At 48.2% G+C, this 16115-nt stretch overlaps 1 protein-coding gene across 1 annotated transcript in view; it reads left to right on the top strand.

Moving 5' to 3' along the window:
- Positions 1 to 16115, top strand: part of LOC137384203 (ras-related protein Rab-37-like) — a 277885-nt gene that overhangs the window by 66519 nt on the left and 195251 nt on the right. The window lies entirely within an intron of this gene.

Here is a 16115-nt window from a genome sequence, read left to right as displayed (position 1 = left end):
CTCTGAATAGTGATGGAATACTCTCCACTTGCCTGGATGGGTGCAGCTCCATCAACACTCAAGAAGCTCGACACCATCCAGAACAAAGCAACCCACTTGATTGGCACCCCATCCACAAACATTCATTAGCTCCACCACCGACACACAGTGGCAGCAGTGTGTATCATCTACAAGATGCACTGCAGCAACGCACCAAGGCTCCTTAGACAGCACCTTCCAAAACTGCGACCTCTACCACCTCAAAGGACAAGAGCAGCAGATGCATGGGAACACCACCACCTGTAAGTTCCCGTCCAAGTCACACACCATCCTGACTTAGAACTATATCGCCGTTCCTTCACTGTCGCTGGGTCAAAATCCTAGAACTCCCTTCCTAACAGCACTGTGGGTGTACCTACCCCACATGGACTGCAGCGGTTCAAGAAGGCAGCTCACCACCACCTTCTCAAGGGCAATTAGAGATGGGCAATAAATGCTGGCATAGCCAGTGTCGCCCACATCTCATGAATGAATAAAAAAAAGTCCAGGGTCTTGATAACACAGGGCTCTCAATAATCCAGTGGCCTTGATACTCCAGGGGGTCTCTATACTCCAGGAGCCCCGATAATCTCGTGGTCTTGATACTGCAGGGGTCCCTATAATCCAGGGCTCTCGATACTCCAGGGTCTTCATACTTCAGGAGTTTGATAATCCAGAGGTCTCTATAGTTAAGGGATCGTTCTGTAATAGAGCCCAGGACAGGAAGCAAGGATTACCATAGTCTGCTGAATGAGACCCAATCGTGCCCCACAACGAGGCTTCATTGTGAAGACCCTGGGAATGAAGTAGGATTGCCAACCCTCCAGGATTCTCCAGGAGTCTCCAGGAATTAAAGATTAATCGCCAGTTCATTGTGCAAAGCAACCCAGGAGAAAATTAAAAACTTGAGTGCTTTTTCAATTTTCATTGAACACTCTCATTTATTAGTTCTAAAAATATTGAAGATGGAAGAAAGACAGAATCACAGAATTGTTACAGTGCAGTAGGAGGTCATTCGGCCCATTGTGTCTGCACTGGCTCTCCAAAAGAGCAATTCCCTCAGTTCCATTCCCCTGCCTTCTCCTCGTTACCCTGTACGTTCTACCTTTTCATATAACTGTCGAATTCCCTTTTGAATGCTTCAATTGAACCTGCCTCCACCACATTCTCAGGCAGCGCATTCCAGACCTTACCCACTTGCTGCGTGGAAAAGTTTTTCCTCATATCACTTTTGCTTCTCTTACCAAATACTTTAAACCTGTGCCCCCTCGTTCTCGATCCTATCACGAATGGGAACAGTTTCTCTCCATCTACTCTGTCCAGACCGCTCATGATTTTGAATACCTCTATCAAATCACCTCTCAGCCTTCTCTTCTCCAAGGAAAACAGTCCTAACTTCTCCAATCTATCTTCAGAACTGAAATTCCTCATCCCTGGAACCATTCTCGTGAATCTTTTCTGCACTCTCTCCAATGCCCTCACGTCTTTCCTAAAGTGTGGCACCCAGAACTGGACGCAATACTCCAGCTGAGGCCAAACTAGTGTCTTATATAAGTTCAACATAACGTCCTTGCTCTTGTACTCTATGCCCCTATGAATAAAGCCCAGGATACTGTATGCTTTATTAACTACTCTCTCAACTTGTCCTGCCACTTTCAATGACTTATGCACATATACACCTAGGTCCCTCTGTTCCTGCACCCGCTTTAGAATTGTACCCTTTATTCTATATTGTCTCTCCATGTTCTTCCTACCAAAATGAATCATTTCACATTTCTCTGCATTGAACTTCATCTGCCACCTGTCCGCCCATTCCACTAACTTGTCTATGTCCTTTTGAAATTCTACACTTTGATCGATTGTGGCAGTTGGAGGCAGGATGTAATGAAACCTCAAGCAATACGTCAGACCAGAGTGGCAACCCTAGTAGGAGGACCCTCAGATGCAATTAGTGGACTGGGATGGACAGGAGCAACATGAAGAGGCTGTGAAAGTGAGGCCATTGCATACTGCATCAAGCTCTCATACAGAAACCACTGCATTAATATCCCTGGCCTGAATCCTCTCTCAATCCTCCACATACACCCACATCTATAGGCCTTTAAATCTTCCAGCCGACTTGCAAATCTCCTGTTGAACTACTGAGGGAACATTCTTCACTTACATAAGAGAGAAAGAATGAGAGAGAGAGACAGAGAGAGACGTAGAGGGACAGAGAGCAAGCGATGGAGAGAAGAAAGGAAAGCACAAGAAAGAAGGAAAGCATAAGAGAAAAAAGTGGAGAAGGATAGAGAGAAAGAAATGGAGAGACAGAGAGTGAGAGGTAAAGAGTGAGATGGGGGAGATACAGAATACGAGAGGGAGAATCAGATATAGAGGACAAGAATAAGAGATAGAGAAGGAGATGGAGTTGGAGAGAATGAGATAGAGCTGATGATACAGAGATGGAGTGAAATAGAGAGCAAGACAGAGAGTAAGAGTGAGAGGGAGTTGGATAGTGTAAGTGAGCGAGAGATGTGCATCCGAAGTACCGTAACCTGCAGGGCTACGGACCAAATGCTGGAAAGTGGGATTAGATTGGATGGCTGTTTTTTGGGCTGGCACAAACACGATGGGCCAGGTGGCCTCTTTCAGTGCCGTAAACGTTCTATGATTGTGTGATTCTATGACATAGCTGGGGTGTGGAGAGGCAAGAAGTGAGAGAGCAAGAGTTAGAGTGCAAGAGATGAAGGCGTGAAAGATGATGTGAGATAGAAGGTAAGAGAGATAGAGAGCAAGTGATGGAGAAAGAGATAAGAAGAAAGAGAGAAAGAGACAAATTGGGCTGGATTTTACCAGTACTCTGGGGATGGGCTGGGAGGCGTGAGGGGGTGAGGGGATGGTGCGTAAAATGGTAAGTGAAGACCGCAGATGGAGTGTCCGTTGTCGTCCCACTACCATGTCATTTTACGAGCAGTGAGGAAGGTGGAAGATGGCTCTCCCGCCAAGAGACCAATTGAGCCAGTAAAGTGACCAATTAAGGGCCTCTTCCCAGTGGTGGGAGGGCTGTCCGCTGTGTGAGGAGATTACCGGGTCAACCCTGGCAGCCTCCCTGTGGGCTCGGCGGGGGGCCTTCCTAGTCGGGCACTCTTTGGTCCACAGAGGGGCCTCCACAGCAATGGCGTCGCCTGCCCTCACCAACAGCCTACCCTCCACCCTCGCTGGGGCCTGCCTAACTGGCTTTGGCACTCCAGACCCCACTTAACTGGTTAGGAGGGCAGCATCCTTCCTTGGCGTCCTCTTTTTCCAGGTGCAGTCCCAGCAGCGGCCACTGCTCCCAGCGACTGAGACTGCTGAGCTGCCAGCCCATGATTGGCCAGCAGCTCCTGGGGGTGGGTGGTCATCCTTTAAAGGGACAGCAGCCCAACAGCAGACAATTAGTTGCCCAACCCCATGAAATGCAGCTGCGAGTCCTACAAATGGCAGAGGCGGGGTCACCCTGGCTTTCCAGCATGTTGTCAGGATTCCCAGTGTGAGAATAGAATTCAGCCCATTGAGTGAGAAAGGGAGAGAGAAACAGAAAAAGACCAACAGAGGGATCGAGTCAGAGGGACTGATACAGAGAGCCAGAGACAGAGTGAGGAAACAAGAGATAGAGATAGAGGGAACAAGAGAGGGACAGAGAAAACATCGTAGAGAGATGGAGAAACAGTAAGAGACAGAAACAGAGCAAGAGACACAAGGAGAATGACAAAGATCAGAGATGCAGAGAGAGACAGTGAGCGGTATGTGAGAAAGAAATAGAGAGCAAGAGAAAGAGAGAGATAAAGATCAAGATTGGGAAGAGTAGAGAGCAAGAAATGGAGAGATAACGTGCGAGACAGAAAGCAGGATAGAGGCATAGAGAAAGACAGAGCCAGAGACAGAGAGCAAGCAATAGAGAGAGAAAACAATAGATGTAATGATAGAGACCGTGAGAAAGTGAGAGCCAGATGAGAGAGATGCAGAGACAGAGACCGAGAGACAGAGAGAGTGACAGAGAGAGACAGAGAGATAAAGAGAGACGTAGAGAGTGTGAGAAAGTGAGAGATAAATAAAAGAGAGGCACAGAGGGAGAGAGACAGACAGAGAGACACACACACACAGGGGCAGAGAGAAGGAGAGAGAAACAGAGCAAAGGAGACAGGCAAAGAGAGAGATTGAAAGAGCAAACAATAGGGAGAGCAATAGATGGCAGGATAGAGGGAGCGAAAAAGTGAGACAAAAGAGAGAGACAGACAAAGAGACCAAGAGAGACAAAGAAACTAGAGAGAGATAGTTGGTGTGAGAGAGAGAGACTGAGGCAGAGAGAGTAAGACTAGAGAGCTAGGTTTTGTGTTGGAGGCAGCTCCCAGCAGCAGGCTGAAAAGGTGGGGGAAAGCCCACTTCTGCTTTTTCGTGCCCCCTGGAGCAATCCTCTGGTCTTTTTAAATCTAAGTTTCAGGAGCCAGGGTCCCTGTCCCTTCAAAGATAGAGGGCAATAGATGGCAGGATAGAGAGAGTGAGAAAGTGAGAGATAGACAAATAGAGAGAGACAGAGGGAGTGACAAACATAGAGAGAGAGACAAACAGAGATAGAGACTGACAGAGGGAGACAGAGAGGGACAGAGAGAGAGCCAGAAAGACAGACAGAGAGAAAGATGGAGAGAGACTGTTAGAGATTGAGAGATATAGAGAGAGAGAGAGTAGGAGAGAGTGACAGAAAGAGCCATAGAGGGAGATGTAGAGAGAAGCAGGGAAAAGGAGAGAGATGAGGTAGAGATAGAGGTAGATGGAGAGAGAGTGACAGAGAGAGATACAGTCATTTTCATCGAGTCATTTACAGCACAGAAGGAGGCCATTCAGCCCATCAAGAGAGAGACAGAGAGAGAGAGAGCAATTAATAGACAGCAATAGATGGAAGCATAGAAAAATTGAGAAAGTGAGAGACAGACAAAAGGGAGAGACAGAGGGAGAGACTGACATAGAGAAAGACAGAGACACAGAGAGAGACAGATAGAAAGTGAGAGAGGGAGACAGAGACAAATAGAGATAGAAAGATATATATATATAGAGAGAGAGAGAGACAGAGACAGAGAGTGAGAGGCAAAGTTAGAGAGAGAGAGACAGAGGTAAATGGAGAGAGAGAGAGATAGAGAGACAGAGACACAGACAAAGCAATCAATAGCGAGCAATAGATGGAAGGATAGAGAACTTGAAGAAGTGAGAGATAGACCAAAGAGAAAGACAGAGGGTGAGAGACATAAAGAGAATGACAAACAGAGAGAGACAGGAAAATAGAGAGAGATGGAGTGGGAGTCAGAGAGACATTTAGAGATAGAAAGATTTCTATATAGAGAGAGAAATGGAGAGAGAGAGACAGAGTGACACAAAGGGAGAGAACAAGAGACAGCGATAGAGAGAAAGAGCCGGATGCTTTCATCAACAGGAAGAGGGTTCCACTCCCTCAACGTGCAGATCATTTACGGCCACCACAAAAGATCCTGCAAGTCAGATTCAGAGTTAGAGTTTTACAGCACAGAAACAGGCCCTTCGGCCCAAAGAGCCTATGCCGACCATCAAGCACTGTCCTAACTAATTCCATTTCCCCGCACTTGGCCCGTAGTCTTGTATGTTATGGCGTTTCAAGTGCTCATCTAAATATTTCTTGTATGTCGTGAGGGTTCCTGCCTCTACCACTCTTTCAGGCAGTGTGTTCCAGATTCCAACCACCCTCTGGGTGAAAAACTTCCTCCTCAATTCCCCTCTTAGCCTCCTGCCCCTTACCTTAAATCTATGCCCCTTAGTTATTGACCTCTCCGCTAAGGGAAAAAGTTTCTTCCTATCTATCCTATCTATACCCCTCATAATTTTGTATACCTCAATCAGGTGCCCCCTCAGCCTTCTCTGCTTCAAGGAAAACATTCCTAGTCTAATTAGTCAGTCTTCATAGCTGAAATACTCCAGCCCAGGCAACATCCTGGTGAATCTCCTCTGCACCCTCTCCAGTGCAATCACATCCTTCCTATAGTGTCATGACCGGAACTGTACACAGTACTCCAGCTATGGCCTAACCAACGTTTTATACAGCTCCATCATAACCTCCCTGCTGTTATATTCTATGCCTCGGCTAATAAAGGCAAGTATCCCGTAAGCCTTCCTAACCACCTTATCTACCTGTGCTGCTGCCTTCAGGGATCGATGGACATTCTGGCTTGTGCTTAAGACAGCCCCAGCCAACCCACTCCCCATTTGGCCCTTTACATTTAAGTGTGCGGTAGGTTCCCGGGAAGCTGCCAAGACTCCTTCATTCTGAGACAGTACCAAAAGCCTCAATCATTCACTCCACCGGAAAGCCTTCGAGGATGGATCCTGGGTGACAAGGGGTATCCACTGAGGACATGGCTGCTCTCACCAGTGTGGAATTCCAGCACTGAGGCAGAGGATTCATACAAACGCAGCCATCTAACTACAAGGGCGACCATTGGGTGGGCAATTGACCTTCTGAAAATGCACTTTAGATGTTTAGACCACTCTGGGGGAGCCTCCCATATGGCCCCTCAAGGGTCTCCCATATCATGGTGGTGTGCTGTACTCTGCACCACCTGGCACAGCAGAGAGGAATGGAACTAGTGCCGGACGGTTCTCTTGAGTGCCGCCTTCTCTGATGAGGATGAGGGGGAAACAGAGCTGACCCGACAGCCAATGGCCAAGAACAGGAGGTGTCGATGGCTGCGGCCATTGACATGTGTGCAAGGGAAACCCGCGACTCTCTCACTCACACTAGATTCAGCTGAGACTCCCCGTGCCAACACTGGACCAGAGCCAGTTGCCTCCCTGTGGATTCCCTGGAGACCTCCAATGCCACAGCCCCCATGAGGAGCCCATCCCAAGTGCATCATCCATCCTCACCCTTTAGTCATTGGTGCCCCTTTCACAGGCTCCAGCTCCATGTCACTATATCTGATCACGGCCTCTTGGGGGAGTAAGGATCACAGGACACGTGGAAGGCATCAAACTTATGTCGAGGTGAACAAATGAAATACTCAGTGCCATACATCAAATAAAGGCAACCCTGTGAGACCCATTGTGAAACTAAGTGTGTTTACGTATTAGCTTCCGGGTGCTTCTACGTTGTGCTCCCCCTGCGGCTGCAGCCAATGTGGGGGCAGCCTGCTGGCCTTGCTGCTCCGGTGCATTAGATGCCCGTGGCAGATGGTCTCTGGGTAGCAGAGTCCTCGAGGGGCCTGGCATAGGATGTGCCACCTGCATCTGTGCAGTGGCAGCCTCTCTCTTCAGGGCTGGATGCTGTGTCTGTGTCACCGTCAGAGGGGCCAAGGGGCCTCTGTCAAAGCCGGGGGGTACCTTGAGCAGAGCCCCCATCACCTTCAGCTGCCCATTTCTCAACCCTTTCATAGCCCGGCTGCACTGCCCTGCTTATCAGGACCAGACTGCCCGCTGGCAACAGGTCCATGCGTCTCTGAGCCATCACGCCAACCCAGCGCTCAACAGCACTCAAGGATGAGACCTCACTATGGATGCCGATTCATGCCTCCTGCATCCACTCGGTCGCATGTTGCATGTGGCTCTCCACTTGGGTCAGCACCATCTCAATGGAGGAGCCCATTTGCTCATAAACCAGAGACATGGTGCCACTCATGGCATGGATGGACTCCTCCATTGTGTGTGCATGGGAGCGAACAGCCTGTGGGAACTCTGACAGATGTCCACACATTTCCCGCTGCTACTCCATAAGCACCCACTCAGTATCTGCGTGGAGCTGAACATTACTGGGCCTGACCTCACTCCTCTGATGGGGACTGGCCGCAGCTGTCACCGCCTTCGTCACCTGCTGCACGTGTGTGTGTCATGCTCACCAGCTGGTGCTACCTGTTCTAATCGCATGTCAGGCCCCACCAACATGAGAGTATCTATGTTGGTGGAATGTACACTGAACTGATGTGACGGTGCATCCTCAGATGGTGCCTCCTCCTCTGAGGCTCTGCTGGCTCCAGTAATCTCTGCTGAGCCGCCACGGCACTGGCTCTGCGGGACAGACAAGAGTGCAGTTAACGATGCCCCAATGCACCCCATCCTCCTTCCTGTACATGCTCCTGAGCTTCATATGGTCATCAGGGACCACAGAGACATCATTGAAAAGACAAATGAGAAGGATTTGTGTCTGTTGCCATTGCACCTCTCACTTTCTCTGGGCTCCACACCTGCCTTGCCCTCTGCAACAGCTTGGCCAGCTGCCACCCTGCCAATCTCCATTGCCTCCTCCTCCATCTGCATAATCATTGCAAGAAAGGGCAGATCACCACCCGTCTGTCTCTGCTCTCTTGCATTATGAGCTCTCAGTGTTACACAACTCTCCACCCCCTGCGATGCTCATAAGGCTGCACCACTTTCAGTGGCCATCATTGTGGCACTGGGAGGCCTGCTGCATGTGTTCATCCATGTTTGGCATCGCAGCGAGCTCTGATGATTGGCCATGGTAGTCTGGTGGTGATACTACCCTCTGTCTTGATGCACACATTGGTCCTTGTTTAGTCCCAGTGCATGGGTCATCCACGCTGCTGCACATGTCATGGCCGCCAGATTATCCATGCAGGGCTTCCATCTTGCCAGCATTCCTGCCACTCACCTTGCCAGCCTTCACTACATCATTGAAGTGCTTCCGGCACTGCGCCCACGTTCGTGCCACCACCACATGGCTGTTCACTTCAACGGCCACCTCCAACCAGGCCTTCTCCGTGAGGCTTAATCTGGCCTCCTCCTCTGGCAATAGACCCTCTCTCCTTTCCCTCAGTGCCTGCAGGAGCATCACCAGAGAGGCATCACTGAAGTGTGGGGTGACCCATCCTTGCACTGCAGCCATCCCTTCACCACTGCCTTCTGCTGCACCCCTTTTGCAACCTTCTCTGTGTGCAGTTGGTATGAAGGCTGCACACTGGCCTTTCAAGATGCCATCCTCAAGCTCGCTGCTGGCATTAACTCCCACCCACCATCAGTTATTGGTCAGCTGCCCTGCAGGCCTGCCATTAATTGGCCGCATTGCGCAGAAGTCCCCCCCATCTGCACACAACCCCGGTGTAGGGAATCTCGAGCCAATTGGCAAAGTCCAGCCAAGAGAGAGAGAGAGAGGAAACAGAAAATGAGAGGAAGAGAGGGGCAGAGCAAAAAGAACCAGATAGGGTAATTGATGGGGAGGGGGTGGGGGGAGAGATATTCAAACAGAGAGACTCAAAGATTGATGGACACATCAGAAAAGTGAGACACAGAGAAAGATATGAGGAGAAAAATGGAGGAAGAAAGACAGAATCACAGAACTGATACAGCGTAGAAGGAGGCCATTCGGCCCATCATGTCTGCACTGGCTCTCCAAATGAGCATTTCATCTCGTGCCATTCCCCCACCTTCTCCCCATAACTCTGCACATTCTTCCTTGTCTTATAACAGTCTAATTCCCTTTTGAATACTTCAATTGAACCTGCCTCCACCACACTCTCAGGCAGCGCGTTCCAGAGATGAGACAGAGATGGAAAATTAGAGGCAGAGATATGAAGAGTTATAGAGAGAAAAGAAACAAATCAAAGAGGGAGACAAACAGGAAAAAGGAAAGCGTGAGTAACAGCCGTGTTCTGAAAAGCTCTAGCCTCCCCATGTGGGGACAACTGAGAGTGCAGCTGTGCCCAGGCACCAGTAATGTTCAAACCTGTTTTCATTACCACATTGCAGTGTAACTCCAGATAACTGCCGTCACACAACCATCAGTTTGATTAAAGTCATCAGTGTGAAGGTACACACGTGATTTACGACAGCTGCTTCTGTAGGGCAGGATTTGTAACCAAGATCTCAATAAACCCTCCTGTCACTCCAACATATTTCACCTTATTGTACTCCACAATCCCACTGTTCCTAAGTCTCTCACTCCTCGCTCAGACCCCCACACACATCACAGTCTCAGTCTCTCACTCCTCGCTCAGACCCCCACACACATCACAGTCTCAGTCTCTCACTCCTCGCTCAGACCCCCACACACATCACAGTCTCAGTGCCTCACTCCTCACTCAGACCCCCACACACATCACAGTCTCAGTCTCTCACTCCTCGCTCAGACCCCCACACACATCACAGTCTCAGTGCCTCACTCCTCGCTCAGACCCCCACACACATCACAGTCTCAGTGCCTCACTCCTCACTCAGACCCCCACACACATCACAGTCTCAGTGCCTCACTCCTCGCTCAGACCCCCACACACATCACAGTCTCAGTGCCTCACTCCTCGCTCAGACCCCCACACACATCACAGTCTCAGTGCCTCACTCCTCGCTCAGACCCCCACACACATCACAGTCTCAGTGCCTCACTCCTCACTCAGACCCCCACACACATCACAGTCTCAGTCTCTCACTCCTCGCTCAGACCCCCACACACATCACAGTCTCAGTCTCTCACTCCTCGCTCAGACCCCCACACACATCACAGTCTCAGTGCCTCACTGCTCGCTCAGACCCTCACACACATCACAGTCTCAGTGCCTCACTCCTCGCTCAGACCCCCACACACATCACAGTCTCAGTGCCTCACTCCTCGCTCAGACCCCCACACACATCACAGTCTCAGTGCCTCACTCCTCACTCAGACCCCCACACACATCACAGTCTCAGTGCCTCACTTCTCGCTCAGACCCCCACACACATCACAGTCTCAGTGCCTCACTCCTCGCTCAGTCTCACTCCCTCATGTCTCAATCAGATTCAAACCGCTCACTCCTCACAGTCTCAGACCCTCGCTGCTCACTCCTCACTCATTCTCAGATATTTCACTCATCACTCAGTCTGAGATCCCCTCACTCAGACGCAAATCCTTCACTTCTTTCTCAGACTCAGGCTCCTCACACCTCTCACTCTCACACCTCTCACTCTTAACTCACACTCAGACCCCTCATTCCTCTTCAGTCTTAGATCCTGACCTCCCCACTCAGTCTCATACCCCTTTAATTTAGTTTAACATTTAGAATTCAACTTAGAACTTTAAAAACTGCAAGCTACTTAACTGTTAACAGCAACTGCTTGTCAGTTACAGTGCCATAGAGAGGTACAGCACTGAAACAGGCCCTTTGGCCCACCGAGTCTGTGCCGACCAACAACCCATTTATACTAATCCTACTTTAATCCCATATTCCCGAACAATCCCCACCACCTACCTACACTAGGGACAATTTACATGGCCAATTTACCGATCAACCTGCAAGTCTTTGGCTGTGGGAGGAACCCAGAGCACCCAGCGGAAACCCACATGGTCACAGGGAGAACTTGCAAACTTCGCACAGGCAGTACCAGCACTGAACCTGGGTTGCTGGAATTGTGAGGCTGCGGTGCTAACCACTGCACCACTCCCACAGTTAACAGTTAATTAGCTGTGAGTGATTGTCTGACTGTGAGCAGAAAACTGAGTGAGTATCCGTAACTTGGGTGTGACCCAAAAAGGTCTATAAAAGTGACCAGTTATCTTCTGATGCACAGAATGGTCATAGACGGAGTGCATCGTAAACAGAGTGTAAAGTTGGGAATTTGGTGAGAGTGGGAATGCGGTGTTGAGGGGGAAGGAGTGCATCAAATACTTGGAGTGGTTCCTGTAAGCTTGAGGTAGTAGGTATTTAAACTTTTATTCAGTATTTTAGTACACAGTGAAAGTTAATGGGGGAATTTTCCCAGACAAAGGGAGGGTTTGGGTGCATGCGGGGACAGGATCCTGACATCATTCCGCCCATTTCCAGATTTCACCTGGGCAGCATTGAGGTGAGCGGGGAACCTCCTTGGGGCTGTCAGCTAAGTTATTTAAATATTCTAATAGGTCGTGAAGTACTGTTTTAATCACGTATTCTGGCTTTAAAAGCCAGCATGTCTATTTCCTGAGTTGTCAGCAACTTGCCAGGGTCACCGAGCGGGAAGAGCTTCTTCAGTGAAACTGAGAGGCTGGGAAGCTTTTGATTAGTTACACTGAAGTACTGCAGCAATGCTCAGGTGAGAGGCTGCTTCTTCTCTCAGAGAGTGCTTTCACTGCTTGACAGGTGATTATCAACTTCTTGGAAGGCCATTCATCTGTCGTACACTCTACTCACCTTCAGCTGTGCTTCCCTGCTGCCAGCTTTCACCACAGCTCTGATCAGGGGCAAGCACAGAAGCAACACCATGCTAACAGCAGCACCAGCTGCCTTCTCCTCAACCATATGCACCTCCACAGGGTAGAGGGGATGGACATTGAGATCCAGCTGGAAGGAGGCGATCTCCAACTCAAGGTCTACAGGCAGAGGATCTGTTCTCCGGACATGTCTGAACACCCGCGCCTTACGAGGCTCATGCTCCAGTGACAGGTTGCTGCTGGTATCTGCAGCCTCCTGGAACAAGACCTCCTTCCCAGTGGAACAGGTGGGCATGTATTGCCAGTGGTTGATAAGGTCACTGGAGGGCCACTGCCCCTCCCCCAGTACCCTCGGGTCTCTGTCTCATGCTAAGCTTTGTGCCCTCTTCTCCTGCAAAGAAAGAAAGAGAGGTGTGAGTGTTCATAATGGTTTATGTAGAAAGGAGGGAAGAACAACACTTGTGGAGGGTGACTGTCAGGCATGGGTGCGAGAGGGCAATAGGATGAAAGGGAGTGTGTGTGTTGGCTGTTGAGATGGGGATGTGAAGTGCCTGCAGAGAGAGGAATGAGTGGAGTTGCAAGGTGTGTTGTCCTGGTGCGCTGTGGAAGAGAATGCTAGGAAAGTCAGAGTGTGATGCTTGGCACCTGACAGTGTTATACCATTCACCTGTCATACACTCCTGAGGTCCTGGATCCTCTTGATCCCCTGTCTCCTGGTTGGAGGGACCACATTTCTGCTGTTGACTTTCTCGGTCACTTCCATCCACACCTGCTTGGTTGGAGAGACAGTCTTCTTCCTCCCGTCCTTGGGAGAGCTCAGCTCACTGCAGCCTCACAGATCCCGATGTAGGACCTCCAGGTACAAGGGAGAGACCTGGCGAGGGTAAGCAGACTTCCCAGGTCTCTTCTCCACTCATGTGTTGCTGCAGCCTCATGAATTTATTGAGCCTTTCAGACCCCTGCCAGGGTGCCTTTAATTAGGAATCCTTCCTTTGAAAGATCCAGCATGTGATCCCACCCACCATCTCTGATTGGGCAGGGATATAAATAATCTAGCCTAAGATGCGGCAGAGCAGGTAGTGTGTTTGGACTGCAGTATAAAGGAGCTTGTGGACATCAAGATTGTCCGGAGCGACCACATCTGCAGTAATATCTCCATCTCGAATCTCTCCGGCTCACAGTCACTGAGCTGGAGTGCAAGTTGGAGACACTCAGACACATAAGGGAAGGAGTGGAATACGTGGTCAGTTTGCTTCAGACACCTCGTAGAGAGGTACAGGTTCAGAATGAGGTTGATGTGACCAATAGTGTACGGTGTAAGGGGAACCCAGCTAAGTTAGAGAATCAGGAACCGCAGAAACTAATGCTATCCAACAGGTGCAATGAACTTGCTACCTGTGAGGATAAAGATAAAAACTGTTGGAAGGACAGCCTGTATGTGGACCTTGGAGCAGGAAACTGTCCAAAGAGAGGAGGTGGTGAAGGAGGGGAAGTGTAATGTGGTAGTTGTATGGATTCAATAATTAGGGGAACAGAGAATATCTTTTGTAAGCAGGATCGAGAGTCCCAGATGATTTGTTGCCTTCCTGGTGCCAGGGTAAGAAACATCTCGAACTGGCTTGAAAGGCTATTGGAGAGGAAGGGGGAGGATCCAATCATTGTGGTCCACGTTGGGACCAAAACATACATAAGAGTAGGTGCGAGCTCCTGCTTGGAGAGTACCAGGAGCTAGCGGTTAAATTAAAGAACAGCAACCTCAAGGGCTATAATCTCTGAATTATTAGCTGAGCCAGGTACCAATGGCACAGGGATAAAGAGATTAGGGAAGTGAACACATGGCTGAAGGAGTGGTCTGGGAAAGAGGGGTTCCATTTCATAGGACATTGACATCAGAACTGGGACAGGAATGAACTGTACTGTTGGGATAGGCTCCACCTGAACCAGGCTGGGACCAGGGTACTAGCAGAAAGATAAATAGGGCAGTCACTAGGACTTTAAGCTAGTAAATGGGGGTTGATCACTCAGGTGGAAAAGATAGTATAAGTAATAGTTCAAAAACAAACAACAGGGAAGACAGTAGAGTAACAGCCAGAAATTGTGATTTCGGCACTACAGGTAAAGGAAAAATTAAAAGATGTAAAGTAATTAAACCAAGAGACAGAAATAAGAATTGAGCAGAAAGACAGTTAGCGTATGTAGCCCAAATAAGCGTTCTTTATATAAACACACAGAGTACAAGGAACGAACTGCTAAAATAAAAGCAAAACACTGCAAATCTGAAATAAAAACAAGAAGTGCTGGAAATACTCAGCAGGTCTTGCAGCATCTGTGGAGAGAGAAGCAGAGTTAACATTTCAGGTCAGTGACCCTTCATCAGAACGTTCTGCTGAAAGGTCACAAACCTTAGCAATTAAAGATGAAATCACTTCACTGATGAAAGGATGTAACAGGAGGTAAGCAGGCAGTGGAGACCTTATGGGGCGAATTGTTGAAATAGAAGAGAAATTAAGATTGTAGTGGGAGTTGTGTATAGGTCACCTGCGAGCAGCTGTGAAGGCAGAGTAGTTTTAATGTAGTTTTAACTTTCAGATAGTTTGGGATAAGCAGACTAGCCCGTGTCAGAAAGGTAGTGAATTTCTCGGGTGTGGCCAGGATAGTTTTCTTCAACAATATGTCCTAGAACCAGCAAGGGGTCAGGCAATATTAGATTTAGTAGTGAGTAATGAGCCGGATTTAGTTATCATCCTAACAGTGCATTAACATTTATCAACAGCGATCTTAATACGATCGAGTTCAATGTAATGTTTGACAGGGAGAAATGTGAAACAGCTACTAAGATTCTAGATTAAGGTAAGGCTAACTTCAGTGCAATGAGACAGAGACTGTCCACAGTAAACTGGGTAAATCTGTTAGTGGGCAAAATGATAGAAGATCAATGGGAGGTGTTCAAACAAAAATCATTTGATAGAGCACCAGTTTATACCTCTAAGGGGCAGAAGCTCTACTTACCAAAATAAAACCATGGAGGACTAAAATAAAACTAAAAGGAAAAGCATACAAAAATGCAAAAAATAGCACAGATCTTGCAGAATGGGAGAGGTACAAAGAACAGCAAAGGTTGACGAAACAGATAGTATTAGCTACAAAAAAGCGGTATGAAAAAAAGCTTGCGAGGGACATCAAAATTAACACAAAAAATTTACAATTATATTAGGAAAAAGAGGGTGGTCAGGAGCAATGTGGGCCCCTTGAAAACTGATAATGGATGTTGTAAATGAAAATAAGGAAATGGCAGAATTGTTGAACAATTTGTGTGCGTATTTACAGTAGAGGAAGAGGATAGCATGGCAGACATCCCAAGGAAACTAATATTGAATCAGAGACAGGGACTCAGCAAAATTAACATAAGCAAATTGACAATAATGAAGCAAATAATGACACTGTTGAGCAGCAAAGCCCCAGGAACAGATGGATTTCATCCCAGGGTTTTAAAGGAAGCAGATGAGAACATTGCAGATGTGTTAACTATTATCTTCTGAAGTTCTCTCAATTTGGAAACAGTTCTTTAGATTGGAAAATTGCACATGTGATTCTGTTATTTAAGGAAGCTAAGAGGGCCCGACGAACCTGATTGAATATGTTGAAGAGGTGACTGAAGTAGGGGACAGGGGAATTTTTGTTTCATTCATTCACAGATGTGGGCATCACTGCCAAGGCAAGTGTAGATGGAAGCATAAAATTACAAAGAGATGTTAAAAGATTAAGCAAATGGACAAAACTGTGAAAAATGGATTGAGGTAGCCAAATGTGAGGTTATCTACCTTGGACCTAAAAAGGAGAGAACAGAGTGCTTTCTAAATGGTAAAAAGCCAGAAGTTGTGAGGTCCAAAGAGACTTGGGAGTCCATGTAGCTAGATCATTAAAATGTCATGGACTGATGCAAAAAAAA

Source organism: Heterodontus francisci, chromosome 26, assembly GCF_036365525.1.
Source record: "Heterodontus francisci isolate sHetFra1 chromosome 26, sHetFra1.hap1, whole genome shotgun sequence".
Classification (NCBI taxonomy): domain Eukaryota; kingdom Metazoa; phylum Chordata; class Chondrichthyes; order Heterodontiformes; family Heterodontidae; genus Heterodontus; species Heterodontus francisci.
This window is presented reverse-complemented; position numbering and strand designations above follow the sequence as displayed.